The sequence below is a fragment of the Saccopteryx bilineata genome, chromosome 3 (genome assembly GCF_036850765.1).
Source record: "Saccopteryx bilineata isolate mSacBil1 chromosome 3, mSacBil1_pri_phased_curated, whole genome shotgun sequence".
NCBI classification, from domain to species: domain Eukaryota; kingdom Metazoa; phylum Chordata; class Mammalia; order Chiroptera; family Emballonuridae; genus Saccopteryx; species Saccopteryx bilineata.
In genome coordinates this window covers 311,262,050-311,277,834 of record NC_089492.1, presented here as the reverse complement: position 1 = coordinate 311,277,834, position 15,785 = coordinate 311,262,050, and the positions used below count along the sequence as shown (strand labels likewise).

The 15,785-nt window shown below is 45.1% G+C and overlaps 1 protein-coding gene across 2 annotated transcripts in view; it reads right to left on the bottom strand.

Moving 5' to 3' along the window:
• The window catches only part of ZNF541 (zinc finger protein 541), a 57,449-nt gene extending 49,710 nt beyond the window's left edge, over window positions 1-7,739 (bottom strand). Inside the window, exons 1-2 of one of the 2 annotated variants that reach the window (XM_066265296.1) lie at window positions 7,612-7,739; window positions 162-199 (exon numbers count right to left, since the gene is read on the bottom strand). The gene's annotated coding sequence lies outside the window, so the exon portion shown is untranslated. The remainder of the gene's footprint in view (window positions 1-161; window positions 200-7,611) is intronic. The other variant, XM_066265298.1, reaches the window with a different exon arrangement.
• Window positions 7,740-15,785: the final 8,046 nt, after the last annotated feature.

The following is a 15,785-nucleotide window of genomic DNA, read 5'->3' as shown; positions in this document are numbered from 1 at the left end:
CAAAAGAAGATATGCACCACATGTTCACTGCAGTGTTCTTTTCAGTAGTTAAGATCTGGAAGCAGTCCAAATGTCTGTCAGTAAATGAGTGGATAAAAAAGCTGTGGGTACATTTACACAATGGAATACTGTGCAGCCACGAAGAAAGAAGGGAATCTTACCTTTTGTAACAGCATGGATGGACCAGGAGATTATTATGCTAAACAAAATAAACCAGGCAGAGAAAGTCAAATACCAGATAATCTCACTTATATGTGGAATCTAATGAACACAATAAACTGAGGAACAAAATATCAATAGAAACAGAGGCATGGGCACAGGGAACAGATGGATAGCTCTCAGAGGGAGGGGGCAAGAGGAGACTGGATCAAAGAAGATGAAGGGATTACCCAAACACATATACACATAACACATAGATACAGACAACAGAGTAGCAATAGCCGAAGGGAAAGAGGGGTAGAGGTTGGGGAAGGAGGGCAAAGGGGACAGAAAGAGACTTTGCATGGGGTGAGGGGGCATGCTGTGGGGTGTAGATGGTGTCATATTGAGTTGTATACTTGCAAAATATATAGTTTGGTGAACCATGTCAACTCAATAAATTTAAAAAATAAATGAAAAATATTAAAAAGGGCACATCAAAAAATTTAAAAAGTAAACATAAGTAAAATAAAATAAAATAGGCTCATCATTCCAGGACTGGGAGGGGTAGAAGAAAGGGATTCTCCAGCGAAATCTACAACCTCTTTGGAAAGTAATCTGCCATTCAGTTCTAGACTGCGGCACGAAGTCCACAACTAGGTAAATAGTACATATTTACTGTGGTATTTGGAGGACAGGCAACAATTTGAATACGTCTGCCTCTTCTACAAAGCTGATTTAGCTTGCAAGAAATTTAAACATTTTTCAATTAGTTATCAAGTTGAAAAAATCCATCAGAGTTTCTTCGGCCAGAGCATCACTGTCCAAAAGAATTTTCTGTGCTGATGGAAATGTTTTAAATCTGTACTGTCTAATGATAGCACCAGCCATAAGTAGCTAATGAACATGTAGAAATGCTGTTGGTACAACTGGGGAACTAAATTTTTTATTTAATTTCCATTAAATCTAAACTTACATAGCTACAAGTAGTGGATACCACCTTGGACCCTGCAGCTCCAGAGATTTCTCATTAAGGTAAGGCTTTCCAATTTTTATTTAAAAAATGGGTGGGGGTGGGTGAAATCTGAGGATCTGTCAACACTGAGTCCACATTCGTGCAAAACAATAACTGGCCGCTGCAGCTGCCTTCAGACAGAGCATGCACTATCCAATTTGCCATAATCTCCACCACTCTCTATTCTCTCACACCCTCCTTCACCTCACTCATTTACATGCCAGGTCCCTGGAGACATCTGAGTTTAGGTCCCTGATCTGTGCAGTTTCTCTTGACCCACATCTGTTCACTCAGCTTTACCAAATGCAACTCTGTTAAATCAGGCCTAAATGCCTTTCTCGGGTAGAGAATACTCCCAATACAACAAAGCCTGAGGCTGTTTCTCCTTCCTCAGAACTCTGATAAGCACTTGTCTGACAATCCACTAACGACTTATCCCAAATGGCCCCAGAAGTTAATTAACTCCCAGGTTCCTCTATTTCCCCTAGTGAGACCATAGCATCTTGCCTGGCACAGAATTCTGATCAAAGGCTCTCAGCATTCATTTCATTGATGAGTAACAGGATTCCATTGTGCCACCTCTTTTCCCCTTTGAAAAGTCCCAACCTGTTGCTCCACCCCCCCAGTACCCCTTTTCCTGTCCCTCTGTGCATCAGTGCTACTAGGGAGAGAGAGATCACACCTGAGTAACAGCAGGTTGTTGGGAGCTGGGAGAAAGCAGAGACTTGCAGCTTTTACCCTAGCTATGCAAATTCTTTCCTCCTTTTCCAACCTCAAACATTATTGTAAACTTTAGGCCTGTTTTGTTTGACTTACACAGAGTTTTTATAAAATTGGGTTAGCCCTGGCCAGTTAGCACAGTCAGAGCGTTGTCCCGAAACACCAAGGTTGCGGGTTTGATACCTGGTCAGGGCACACAAGGGATGCAATCAATGCACAAATAAGCAGAACAATAAATGAATGCTTCTCCCTCTGTCTCCCTAAAACCAATCAATAAATTGTTAAAAATTGGATTAGTCACCAACACTTTTTATTTTACCTTATTTATTTACAGAGACAGAGAGAGTCAGAGAGAGGGATAGATAGGGACAGACAGACAAGAACGGAAAGAGATGAGAAGCATCAATCATTAGTTTTTCGTTGTGACATCTTAGTTGTTCATTGATTGCTTTCTCATATGTGCCTTGACCTGGGGTGGGTGGGGGGGTTACAGTAGACCTTGCTCAAGCCAGCAACCTTGGGTCCAAGCTGGTGAGCTTTGCTCAAACCAGATGAGCCCGCACTCAAGCTGGCGACCTCGGGGTCTCGAACCTGGGTCCTTCACATTCCAGTCCGAAGCTCTATCCACTGCGCCACTGCCTGGTCAGGCTTACTTTACTTTTTAAGACTTTATTTATTTTAGAGAGGAGAGAGAGAGAGAGAGAGAGAGAGAGTGTTTTAAGGGGGAAGGAGCAGGAAGCATCAATTCCCATATGTGCCTTGATCCTGCAAACCCAGGGTTTCAAATTGGCCGACCTCAGTGTTCCAGGTCAACGCTTTATCCATTGCACCACCACAGATCAGGCAACCAACATTTTTTTTAAATGGAGAGATTTCAACTAAATATATGGGTTTCCAGCTTCTCTTAAAAAGTATTAGATTTGCTCTTGCCTGACAGTTGTCAAAAGGATAGAGCCATCTCCGGATAGGGCTATGTCTTCCATTTCCCATTTTCCTCATTTATCTTCCTACCTGGGCCTTATCATATTCCTCATTATAATAACAGTGCCAACAAACATTTATTGAAGCTTTATCATGTGCCAGGCACTTAAATACCATCTCATTTAATTCCCACAATACTCGTTTGAGGCACATACTATATTACTAACCCTATTTTAAGTAACTTAGGTAAAATCAAGGTTAGAATTCAACCCCAAGTAGTCTGACTTCAAAGCCCTCATACTTAAGCACTCCACACTGTTATGACTCCACACTTCAGACTAGACTCCTGCTCTAACTCTACACCTACATTCTTAAGTTGAACAATCAAGGAAGACTCCCTTGTCCTGCCATATAACCAATCTATAATTTTACCTAAAGGTTAACTCATTTCCTCTTATCACTCATTATAAGAGGAGATTTACAGCTTATATTGGGAAAGAGAAAGACAGAGAGGAATGAGAAGGCTATGGTTGTACCTGCCAGGGAGTATCCTTACACTAAATGAGAAAAGAGATTCAAGTGTCCCACTACAAAAGCGGGTCCTAGCAGAAAATGCAAATAAGCATTAAAATCTAAAATAGCAGTTGTTATACTGAGGTGTATGTTGAGGGAGCCCTGGGGTCCTCAAAAGTCTTCTAGGAAGTTGTGAGGTCAAGACTATTTTCATAGTAATATTCAGATATTATCTACCTCTTTAGTCTCAGTGAAACTTTCCAGAGGCTACAGGACATAACTCAAAAGGCTGAATGAAGAAGATTTAAGAATCCAGATGACTCTAAAAATGTAAAACAATGCCACTATTCTCACAAAAATTATTTTTGTTTTTTTTATTACTTTGTTCTTTTATCTTCACTAAACATTTTTGTTTCCTAAAAAATATTTTTAATAAAAATACTAATTGTGTTACTCTATAATGGACTTATTGTTATTTTTAAGTAAATTAATAAATACCCTGGCCCAGTAGCTCAGTGGATAAAGCATTGTCCCAGCATACCAAGGTTGAGGGTTCGATCCCTGATCAGGACATGTACAAGAGGCAATCAGTGAGTGTACAAATAGTGGACTATCTAAGGGGAACAATGAGTTGATGCTTCTCTTTCTCACTCTCTCCCCCCTCCCTTCCCCACCCCCTTCTCTTTCCCTTTACTCTCCTCTTTCTCTCCCTTCCCCCTCCTCTTCCCTTCCTCTCTCTGACTTTCAAATCAATGGGAAAATTTTAAAAATTAAAAAATAAAATTAATAAATATTTTAAAATTTATTAAACTTTTTTTTTTTTGCAACAGAAACAGAGAGAGAAAAAGAGAGAGACAGAGAGAGGGACAGACAGACAGGAAGGGAGATGAGAAGCATCAATTCCCCATTGCAGCTCCTTAGTTGTTCATTGATTGCTTTCTCATATGTTCCTTGATGGGGGGGGGGACTGTAGCAGAATGAGTGACCCCTTGCTCAAGCCAGTGACCATGGTGTCATGTGTATGATCCCATGCTCAAGCCAGCGACCCTGCGCTCAAGCTGCTGAGCCTGTGCTCAAGCCGGATGAGCCTGCGCTCAAGTCAGTCACCTCAGGGTTTTGAACCTGGTCCTCTGTGTCCCAGTCCGGCACTCTATCCACTGTACCACCACCTAGTCATGCATTAAAGTTTATTAAACTTCTAATGCAACAAATATCAGCAGATATAGTTCTCATGCACAAAAACTCTCTGGGCTATCAGTGATTTTTAAGTGTAAAGGGGTCCTAAAGCCAAAGTTTGAGAACTGCTATTCTAAAGAGAAAAAGTTCTGATGGGCTCTGCCTCCCAGGGACATACCGCACCTTTGCCTTCCCTCTCTCTTTCCCCACAGGTGAGCATCTCCTAAACTCTGTGGGTGCCCATGAGACCTGCAACCAGGGGAACAGCAGGCAGCAGCAGTTCGTCCTGGTCTAATCCCCTGAATCCATCTCCAAGGCTCCTTTTTCTTCCTTTTTTAAAATTTTTATTTATTGATCTTAGAGAGAGAGAAATGGGGAGAGGAGTGGGAAGCATCAACTCATAGTAGTTGCTTCTCGTATGTGCCTCGACCAGGAAAGCCCAGGCTTTCGAACTCGTGACCTCAACATTCCAGGACAGTGCTTTATCCACTGCGCCACCACAGGTCAGGCCAAGGATCCTTTTTTTGACATCTCTGTGAGCCAGAGCACCAGGCCCAGGCTCACTTCTTTCCTATAACACTTAGAGCAGCGGTCGCCAAACCCCGGGCCGCGGACTGGTACCAGTCCGTGGGCCATTTGGTACCGGTCCACAGAAAAAGAATAAATAACTTACATTATTTCCGTTTTATTTATATTTAAGTCTGAACGATGTTTTATTTTTAAAAAATGACCAGATTCCCTCTGTTACATCCGTCTAAGACTCACTCTTTTTTATTTTTATTTTTTTTAAGATTTGATTTATTCAATTTTCAGAGAGGAGAGAGAGAGAGAGAGAGAGAGAGAGAGAGAGAGAGAAAGGGGAGGAGCAGGAAGCATCAACTCCCATATGTGCCTTGACCAGGCAAGCCCAGGGTAGCAAACAGGCAACCTCAACGTCCCAGGTCGACGCTTTATCCCACTGCACCACCACAGGTCAGGCAAGACTCACTCTTGACACTTGTCTTGGTCACGTGATACATTTATCCATCCCACCCTAAAGGCCGGTCCGTGAAAATATTTTCTGACATTAAACTGGTCCGTGGCCCAAAAACGGTTGGGGACCACTGACTTAGAGAACCAAAGCCACCTTGCTTACTTTCTCTCCTTTTGCTTCTTTCATCCTAGTCCCTTCCTTGTTTCACCGTCCCCAGCTTTAATAAACATCCTCTCAAAATCAAAAAAGAAAAGTTCTGCATGTACACAAGCAGGTGTATATCTGTGTATAAAGAAACCCTAAACCAAAAAATTCCGAACTGGTGGCCAGCAGGCTTTGTAAGGGCCTTACACTATCTCTAAATACTCATGAAGTTTGTTGTCAGCATTTAAAGATCAAAAGGTTTAAAACTTTTAAAGAGAGGGGGAAAAAACATGAAAAGGTTTTACATAAAGACAGTGTTCAGTTCTCCCCCACCCCCTGAATTAAGTTCTAGCAACACTGTCGGGCGTTTCCACGTGTCCATTTCCACTGGCTGACATCACTTAGAGTGGATACACAATGTTTGGTTCGCCACACTTGGGATCTTGAGCTGCCGATCCCCTGTATGTATCTAAATTGTTTTGCAATAAACAATGATACAGCAACCTAATAAATGTCTACATTCTTCCAGACAGTCAACATGCACAATAAATAACCCTTTTCCTTATGTGACTTCCCAAAGCAGCAACTTGTAATGTTCTCCCCATTGGGATAGAGACTCTTGGATGGATTAGAAATCCTTCTGAGAAAGAAAGGAAACCATCTGACAGAGTAGGTGTCTCTGGACAAGTACAAAGGGAGGAAACTCACCAAGAGAGAGAAGCGAATCTCCAGGGACAGCAGGGACCAGGTTAGACCCCACAGGGAGGGGAGTTCAGGTGACAGATCATTGGATATCTCCTCCCCCGAACGCTGGGTGGTAAATATAGGTCACTCAGCCAATTTCTTTCACCCTGGAAGCAGGTGGTGGGGTGGATAGGAAGGGGCAGTCAGATCGTGTATCCCCAAAGAAGCAAAGACGCAGGTGTGAAATTAGGGGAAATGGTCAATTTTGGTTAGAAAGAAGAAAGCAGTATTTAACAAGGGGGGGGGGGTGATCCAGGTGGAAAAAAAAGTTTTGTTATTAAGGGAAAGTTATTTTTCCTTTCTTTCCTTATTTTCACCTGCAATCCCCCAACCAAGAGAACCAAAGAGTTTGCTGGGAGAAGCCTGAGTGGGGTGAAGCTGGTGACGAAAGAGCCTTTTGTTGGAGATTTGAGGAAGAGGGTTGGAAAAATAAATACTAGAGAAAATGGAAGGATTGACTTGGCTTGTTATCAGTGAAAAGATATTCCAAAAGGGGACCCTTGATGGAAAGAAAGGATTTTTGCTGAAAGTGATCCTGACTGGAGGAAAAATCTGAGAAAGAAAAAATAATTTTTTTGCTAGAGGAAGTTCCTAAAAGGAGGGAGAGGGGACTAACCAAGGAAGAGAGGCGAGATTACTTGTTTTTGCTGGAAGATCCTAGAAAGAAACAAATCTGAGTTCCCCAAGGTGGGCCTATTTCGGAGGCGAGAGGACTTCTAGCAGAAGGGGCTGGAAGCGGAGAGCGAATGCAAGGCCGAGCTGCAGAAAGTGCGGAGGTCGGGTAGGGCTCGCGGCGCGAGCTGGGGAGCTGCGAGGGAGCAGTTGGGGCCCGGAGGGGGCGGGGTAGGTAAAAGGGGGTGCAGCGGTCCAGGCGCCCCTGAGGAAGGCCTTCTCCAAATCGAAAGGGGTTGCGGGGGTGCAGAGGGGCGCCAAGCTGTTGGGGTGCAGAAGTTGCGTGCGTGACGCAGAGTAAGGGGCGCCCGCCGCGCCCTTCGAAAGGGAGATGGGCCCTCCCAAAAAGAAATATAAAAACGAATTAGATTTTAAAAGCGGGGAGGGGTTAGAAATGAGGAAGGGGCAGGGAAGGGGAGGTAAGGAGGATGGGGAAGGGGTAGGGGCAGCAGCAACCGGGTTTTACCCGCCCCCGGGGGCTCGCGCGCCGGGCCTCGCGCCTGCGGGCCTCCCAGCGGCCTCCAGCCTTCCACGCGCTGCCCGCCAGCGGGGCACGCACGCGCAGCCCGCTCGCCCCCCGGAGCGCCCCGCTCACCAGCGGCGCGAGCGCGCGTGCGTGGCCTCAGGCTGCCTCGCGCCGCCGGGAGCGGCCAAGCGCGAGCCTCGCGCCCGCCTCGCGCCCGCCTCGCGCCGCCCGGGCTGCCGGCGCGTGCCGCTCGGCTGTGCAGTCTCGGGCTCCCGGGCGTCACTGAGGGGCGTGGCCTGGCGCGGTCAGGTGACCATGGCGGGCGGGAGAGAAGGCGGTTGGCCGCTATTTTGGGAGGTGGGCAGTTGTGGGGGAGAGCTGGAGAAGGGCGGCTCCTCACGTCCCACCCAGGAGCCGGCGGCCCTGCGGCCCTGCGGCCCTGGCCATTGTTCATTATGGGCGACATTAGATTGCAGCGCGGGGAACTCCAGCGCCTGCTGGCCGCTCAGAGCCGCGGGCTCCGCGGTGGGAGGGTGAGAGCCGAGGCCGCCCTCGGAGGGTTGGGGGGCCCAACCAGGCAGCCCCGCGTGTTCCGAACCGGGAGCCATTCTCTGTCCATCAGCGGATGGGCAGACGTGGGGCTGGAGAACCACGAACAGAACTCGGACGGCTGCGCCTTTGTTTCTGCAAAAACTGAGCCTCCTGTGGGTCCGGTCCTGGGCTGAGCGAAGGGTGGAAATCGGGCAGAGCGACGGCCGAGGTGCGGCCGATGGAGGGGTTTGCACCTGGGAACGACTTAGACGGGGAGTTCATTCCTTAGAAACTGAAAATCGGTGGCGACAGAAAACTCATGAGTGGGTTATCTGGGGGAGAATCGGGGGTCGACTGGAAACTGGCAGAAGGGGATCTGATTGGGGCGATGGAAATACTCTCAAAATAGGTTATGGTGATGGTTGCACAACTAAAAGTCGTAGGATTGTACCTTTAAAAAGGGCGACTTTCATGTAAATTATACCTCAATAAAGTTTTCTTTTTTTTCCCCCTCAAATTGATCCTTGAGGTAGACAGAGGAGAGGCAAAGCCCAGCATTCTACTTTTGGATTCCTTCATTGAAGAAATACTACTGAGTTTCTGTTCTGAGATACAGCAGTGTCCGAGTCGGACGGACGTCCCAGCTAACTCTCCTCTAGAGCAGTGTTGTCCGACAGAAATACACACGCCCCAAATGCCAGCCCTGTAATTTTACATTTCCTAGTAGCCATTTTTTTGAAAAAGGTTTAAAAAACCAGGATAAATTAACTTTATTTAACCCCAAGTGTTAATTTAAACATGTAACAATTTTTTACAGAGCCAGAGAGAGGGATAGACAGGAACAGAGAGATGAGAAGCATCAATCATCAGTTTTTCGTTGCTCATTGCGACACCTTAGTTGTTCATTGATTGCTTTCTCATATGTGCCTTGACCGCAGGCCTTGAGCAGACCAAGAGTAACCCCTTGCTTGAGCCAGAGGCTGGTGAGCTTTTTGCTCAAACCAGATGAGCCTGTGCTCAAGCTGGCAACCTCGGAGTCTTGAACCTGGGTTCTTCCGCATCCCAGTCCAACGCTCTACCTACTGCGCCACCGCCTGGTCAGGCTAACAAAAATTTTTAATGAGATATTTTACTCTTTTTTGGACTCTTCAAAATATGATATATATTTTACATGCCACATTTCAAGGGCTCCATGGCCACATGTAGCTAGTGGCTTGAGAACTGAACAGCATACCCCTAGATAAGCAAATATATTTATAATGCAACCTGATTATACTTTAATGAAAAATAAAGGGAAGAGGATCATGTTAGAGGATGCTATTTTTTAATACAGGTCAATAAAGGCCTCTCTAGTGAGGAAGTTATACTGGGCAGAGACCTGAAGGAAATGAGGAAGGGACCTACAAAAATACCTGGGGTAAGAGCAAGTGCAAAGGCCCTGAGGCAGGAAGGTGTATGGGCCCACTTGAAAAACAAAAATCAGTGTGGCTAGAACCACATGAGGAAAGAAGTAAACTAGGGGCAGATCATACAGGTTATGCCAAGCAAGAATTATAAATACCTGCCTTCAATTTAGGAGGAGTTTTTCATTTATTTAGTAAACATTAAAAAATACTGAGTTTCAGCAGTGTGATCTATATACCCTTGGGGGAGGAAATGAAGGACCTGGCCAATGGATAGATGAGAAGTTGAAGAACAGGACATACACTCCTGAAAAAAAAAGTCAGCATCTTTCTACCCTTTGCCAAACACTAAACACTTGATAAAGACAGAAGAAGCTTACATAACACAAAGAATTAGCATTCAGAAAGTATTCTAAAAGTCTACAAATTGTGACAACCCAATTAGAAAAAGAATAATCGATATAAAGAGACACTTCATAGAAGAGGAAACATGAAAAGAAGCCTAACCACAATAACAAAGGGAATGAAAATTAAAACTGCAAATATCATGTCACGCCTATCAATTTGGCAAATTTTTATTTGTTTTATACCTTAAATTTTTTTTTATTGATTTTTAGAGAGAGGAAGGAAAAGAGAAACATTGGTTTTTGCCCCATTTATTTATGCATTCCTTGGTTGATTCTTGTATGTGCCTTGACTGGGGATTGAACCTGAAACCTTGGTATAAAGGGATGACACTGAACAACTGAGTTGCCTGGACAGGGCCAGTTTGGCAAGATGTTTTAATTTTTTTTTGCCGTTGATTGCGAGAGAAGCATCAACTCATTTCATTTAGCTGTCCCACTGAGTTGTGTACTCACTGATTGCTTCTCATATATGCCCAGACCAGGGGTCAAACCTGCAACCTCTGGTGTACCTGGTCAATGTTTTATCCACTGAGCTACCAGAGCAAGGTGAAAGGACCAAGACTCAGGAAGGAGGTGGTCCTAAACAAGTCAGTCCACTGATCAAGATGGGACTGAGCCTGACCTGTGGTGGCGCGGTGGATGGAGCATTGACTGGGAATGCTGAGGTCGCCGGTTCAAAACCCTGGGCTTGCCCGGTCAAGGCACATACAATAATCAATCAATGAACAACTAAAATGAAGCAACTACGACTTGATACTTCTTGTTCTCTCCCCTCCTCTCTCTGTAAAATCAATAATAATAATAAAAATAAAAAAAAGACTTGCCTCTGTGACTTAAAAAAAAAAAAGGGCTGAGTTTATAAAAAAAAAAAAAAAAAAAAAAAAAAGATGGGACTGAACCTCTAGGAGTGAATTAACGAGGATTCTTACATTTATTTAACAGACATTAAGAAATATTGAGTGTTTGTCTATTTCCTGCTCAGAATTTATGCTGGAGAGATGAAAAATAAAATTCAAGGAGCCTGGTGAAAAAGCTGGCAATGCCCTGGCCGGATGGCTCAGTTGGTTACAGCATCACGCAAAAAGGTTGCTGGCTCAGTCCCTGGTCAGGGCATATCAAAAGCAGATAGATGTTTCTCTCTCTCCCTTTATCTCTCTCTAAAATCAATAAATAATTTTTTAAGTGACATAAAAAAAATGCTGGCAAATCTTCTAGAAGAATCCATGCCCTTGCTTTACCTATTGGTTGGGTAAGTGATTACTAAGAGCTCAGAGTAGACTTACTCTCGCAAAGGCCAGACAGCTCAGCCCCTGATGACACCTACAGGTGGAAACAAGTGGAGGGGGGAGGGAGGAAGGCCACTGGAACCTGCCTCAGAATGGCAGTCTTGTCTGGAGGAGACACTGGCATCTGAGCAAAAGACCTTTGGCCCATATTGTTTTCCCTTTTACCCCTATTTTGAAGTGGAGACTTGTGGGTAAGGTTTGTGTGCAGAAGGGCATGTCCCATCAAGGCAATCCTTCCAGATAGCAGCACCTTAACCTCTAGTCAGCACTAAATCATAGCACCCAGAAGGTGGAAACAACCTAAATATCCATCGACAGATGAAAGGGTAAACAAAGTGTGCTCTATCCGTGCAATGGAACATTACTCAGTCATAAAAAGGAATGAAGCACTGATCTACGAATGAACCTTGAAAACATTATAGTAAATGAAATTAGCAAGATACGCAAGGCCACATACCATATGATTCCATTTACATGAAATATCTAGGATAGGCAAATCCACAGAGACAGAAAGCATGTTAGTGGCTGCCTGGGGGTGGGGTCAGGCAGTGGGGAGGGACTCTTTAATGACCATGGGTTTCCTTTTGAGTGATGAAAATGTTCTGGAACTAGACAGAAGTAATAGTTGCATGACATTGTGAATGTACCAAATGCTACTGAATTGTATACTTTATTTTTTAACTTTTATTAATTTTAGAAGGAGAGAGAGAGAAAGAGAAACATTGATTTGTTGTTTCACTTATTTATTCATTCATTGGTTGATTCTTGTGTGTGCCCTGAATGGGGACCAAGTCCGCAATCTTGAAGTATCGGAATGATGCTCTAACCAACTGAGCTACCCAGCCAGGGCTGAATTGTATACTTTAAAATGGTTAACTTTATGTTCTGTGAATTTTACTTCAATAAAAATTTTAACTTAAAAATGCATCTCTTGCCTGACCAGATGGTGGTGCAGTGGATAGAATGTCAGACTGGGACACAGAGGACCCAGGTTCGAAATCCCGAGGTTGCTAGCATGAGTGCAGGGTGGCTGGCTTGAGCATGGGATCATAGACGTGACGCCATGGTCGCTGGCTTGAACCCAAAGGTAGCTGGCTTGAAGCCCAAGGTCACTGGCTTGAGCAAGGGGTCACTTGGTCTGCTATAGCCCTCTGGTCAAGGCACATATGAGAAAGCAATCAATGAACAACTGAGGTGCTGCAACAAAGAATTGATGCTTCTCGCCCTGGCCGGTTGGCTCAGCGGTAGAGCGTCGGCCTGGCGTGTGGGGGACCCGGGTTCGATTCCCGGCCAGGGCACATAGGAGAAGCGCCCATTTGCTTCTCCACCCCCCACCCCCTCCTTCCTCTCTGTCTCTCTCTTCCCCTCCCGCAGCCAAGGCTCCATTGGAGCAAAGATGGCCCGGGCGCTGGGGATGGCTCCTTGGCCTCTGCCCCAGGCGCTAGAGTGGCTCTGGTCGCGGCAGAGCGACGCCCCGGAGGAGCAGAGCATCGCCCCTGGTGGGCAGAGCATCGCCCCTGGTGGGCGTGCCGGGTGGATCCCGGTGGGGCACATGCGGGAGTCTGTCTGACTGTCTCTCCCCGTTTCCAGCTTCAGAAAAATACAAAAAAAAAAAAAAGAATTGATGCTTCTCATCTCTCTCCCTTCCTGCCTGTCTGTCCCTATCTGTCCCTCTCTCTGTCTTTCTCTCTCTCTGTCCCTGTCTCTCTTGCTAAAAAAAATAATAATAAAATAAAAATGCATCTCTTTTAGAGGAAGGTCCTTTGACTTTCTCTAGCACACTGGTTCTCAAAACTGAGCCTGCATCAGAACTACCTGGGGACTGATGCCGGAGTTCCCTGCTTATGCGGCTTCTACTGGACTGGAGACCACACTTCAAGAATCACTACTGACCAGTGGTGGCACAGTGGATAGAGTGTTGACCAGGGACACTGAGTACCAGGTTCAAAGTCCAGAGATCACTGACTTCAGCCCAAGGTCACTGGCTTGAACCCAAGGGGTCACTGGCTGTACTGGAGCCCAGCCCCCCCCCCATGAGAAGCAATCAGTAAACAACTAAAGTGCCACAACTACAAGTTGATGCTTCTCATCTCTCTCCCTGTCTCTCTCTAAAGATAGAAAGAAAAAAGAGAGAGAGAATCACTACACATTTTTGTGCTACTAATCTACTAAAGTTTTGGGGTGCTTAGTTAGACTCTTTCAAGAGAAGGGAGACAGTCCCTCCACCGGCTCAGCAGTGCACTCAGAACCCAGCATACATTCACCTTTGTGAAATGAACCAGCAGGGTGACTGCATGATAAAAATTACTGTTTCTCCCCTACCCTGAAATACAATATTCAGAAACATTGGCAAGATGTTTCTGGGTGAAATTGGGATTTGAATAACCCTGACATGAAGAAGAAAGCCAGAGAAGGAAGGAAGAAAGGAAGGCAGGCAGGCAGGCAGGCAGGCAGGCAGGCAGGAAGGAAGGAAGGAAGGAAGGAAGGAAGGAAGAGAAGGAAGGAAAAAAGGAAGGAAAAGAAAGAAGAAAATAGAAAGGAAAAAAGAAAGATCTGCTTACTACTATTTAGCCATTAAAATGACAGGCTCAGGCCCTGGCTGGTTGGCTCAGTGGTAGAGTGTCAGCCTGGCGTGCAGGAGTCCCGGGTTCGATTCCCGGCCAGGGCACACAGGAGAAGCGCCCATCTGCTTCCCCACCCTTCCCCCTCTCCTTCCTCTCTGTCTCTCTCTTCCCCTCAAGGCTCCATTGGAGCAAAAGATGGCCCGGGCACTGGGGATGGCTCCTTAGCCTCTGCCCCAGGCACTAGAGTGGCTCTGGTCGTGACAGAGTGACGCCCCGATGGGCAGAGCATCGCCCCCTGGTGGGCATGCCGGGTGGATCCCTGTTGGGCGCTTGCGGGAGTCTGTCTGACTGCCTCCCCGTTTCCAGCTTCGAAAAAATGCAAAAAAAAAATGACAGGCTCACAGAAGTGGACACCATGTCTTTGGCTCAGTGAACAAACAGTAACTGGTGCCGATCATGGAGGCGAAAAGGAAGCGAGCAGCGGCTCGGGCAAAGTACTGCCAAGTGCTCCCACAGCTCTGTTCTGTTTGTGCCTTGTCCTCTTGCAAGTCATTCGGCAGGTGCCTGCGATTGTCTGTTATACGCAAAACTCTCTTTGGGGCACTGTGTAAAAATTACAGCATTCTATTTCTTAAGGTATGTATTTATATTTAGAGTAATCTTTCTAAGAATTTCATACGTTATAAAACATAGTTCATAATTCTAATTTTGGTATGGGGTGTTTTTTTGGTAATTTTTTGGGTAACAAACAGACTATGTGCTTCTTTGAAATATGGTCTGGCCTCATTCAACAGTCTGTCCCCCATCAGGAAGACATCATCATTTATAATAATAATAATAATAATAATTGATACTATTAATAACATATACTTATATCCGAATGACCAATCCATTCCAAGTTTCCCAGAACTTTCCTGATTTTAGCATCAAAGGCCCTGTATCCCTAGAAACTCAATTCCAGGCAAACCATGACTGTCAGACACCCTAATTATAATCTATAATATAAACAGAAAACATTTATGGAGCTCTACCTGTATTAACTCACTTCTCACAACATTCTGATGAGATAGAAATAATATGATTGTAACCATTCTCTAAATGAGGAAACTGACAGGTTAAGTAAATTTCTCAGGGCTACACAGCTAGGAATAAGCCATCCTTTTTACCACCACAGGTTCAGTAGGTTCAGTAAATATTTGCGGATTGAGTGAATAGATTAAGACTCCTTAGTCCCTTAGTATTTAACCATAAAATCAGGTAAGACACTTTGTCTCATCTTTGATCTCCAGTAACCTGGCAGGATCTGGCACAGAGAAAATCAAGATTGTGAAATCACACAAACAGTCAAAAAACAGTCAAAGCCCCAAACAGTCAAAACACACCAGCAACAGCATTTTGGCTAATTACCAAGAAGCTGAGCTTCCATGGACTGTAGGAGGAAGAAGGAGGTTCTGTGGACTGGAGTAGATATAAAAAATTTCAGCTCCAATCTGTGCTTTAAAGGTTAAGTGGATTATGGATTCAGGCAGTCAAAGAGCTGATTAGTTGTTTATCATGTGCCAGACACTTTGCTAAAAAGTCTCACGGGAGTGTGTGGAGGATCTTCCTGAGCAAAGGGTATGAAAGGGAAAGTGAGCCCTGGCAGGTTGGCTCAGTGGATAGAGTGTCTGCCCAACATATGGACGCCCTGGGTTTGATTCCTGGTCAGGGCACACAGGAGAAGGACCATCTGCTTCTCTCCCCTTCCCTCTTCCCCTTCTCTCTTTCTTCCTTTCTCACAGCCAGTGGCTTGATTGGTTTGAGTGTCAGCCCTGGGCACTGAGGATGGCTTGGTTGATTTAAGCATCAGCCCCAGAAGGAGGTTGCCTGGTGGATCCCAGGGCGCATACAGGAGTCTATCTCCCTTCCTCTCACTTAAACAAACAAACAAAAAGGGAAAGTGAGCCTGGGAACTGCAGACCCCCAGAGAGAGAGGGCTGACATGGGAGATCAAGGAAAACTTCAGCATTATCATTAAGGGTTTTAATTTTCTTCAAAATTTCAAAATATAAATATACTAACTAAATTAAAATAAAAACTTGATTAATTTTTTAAATTAACTGATTTTATTAG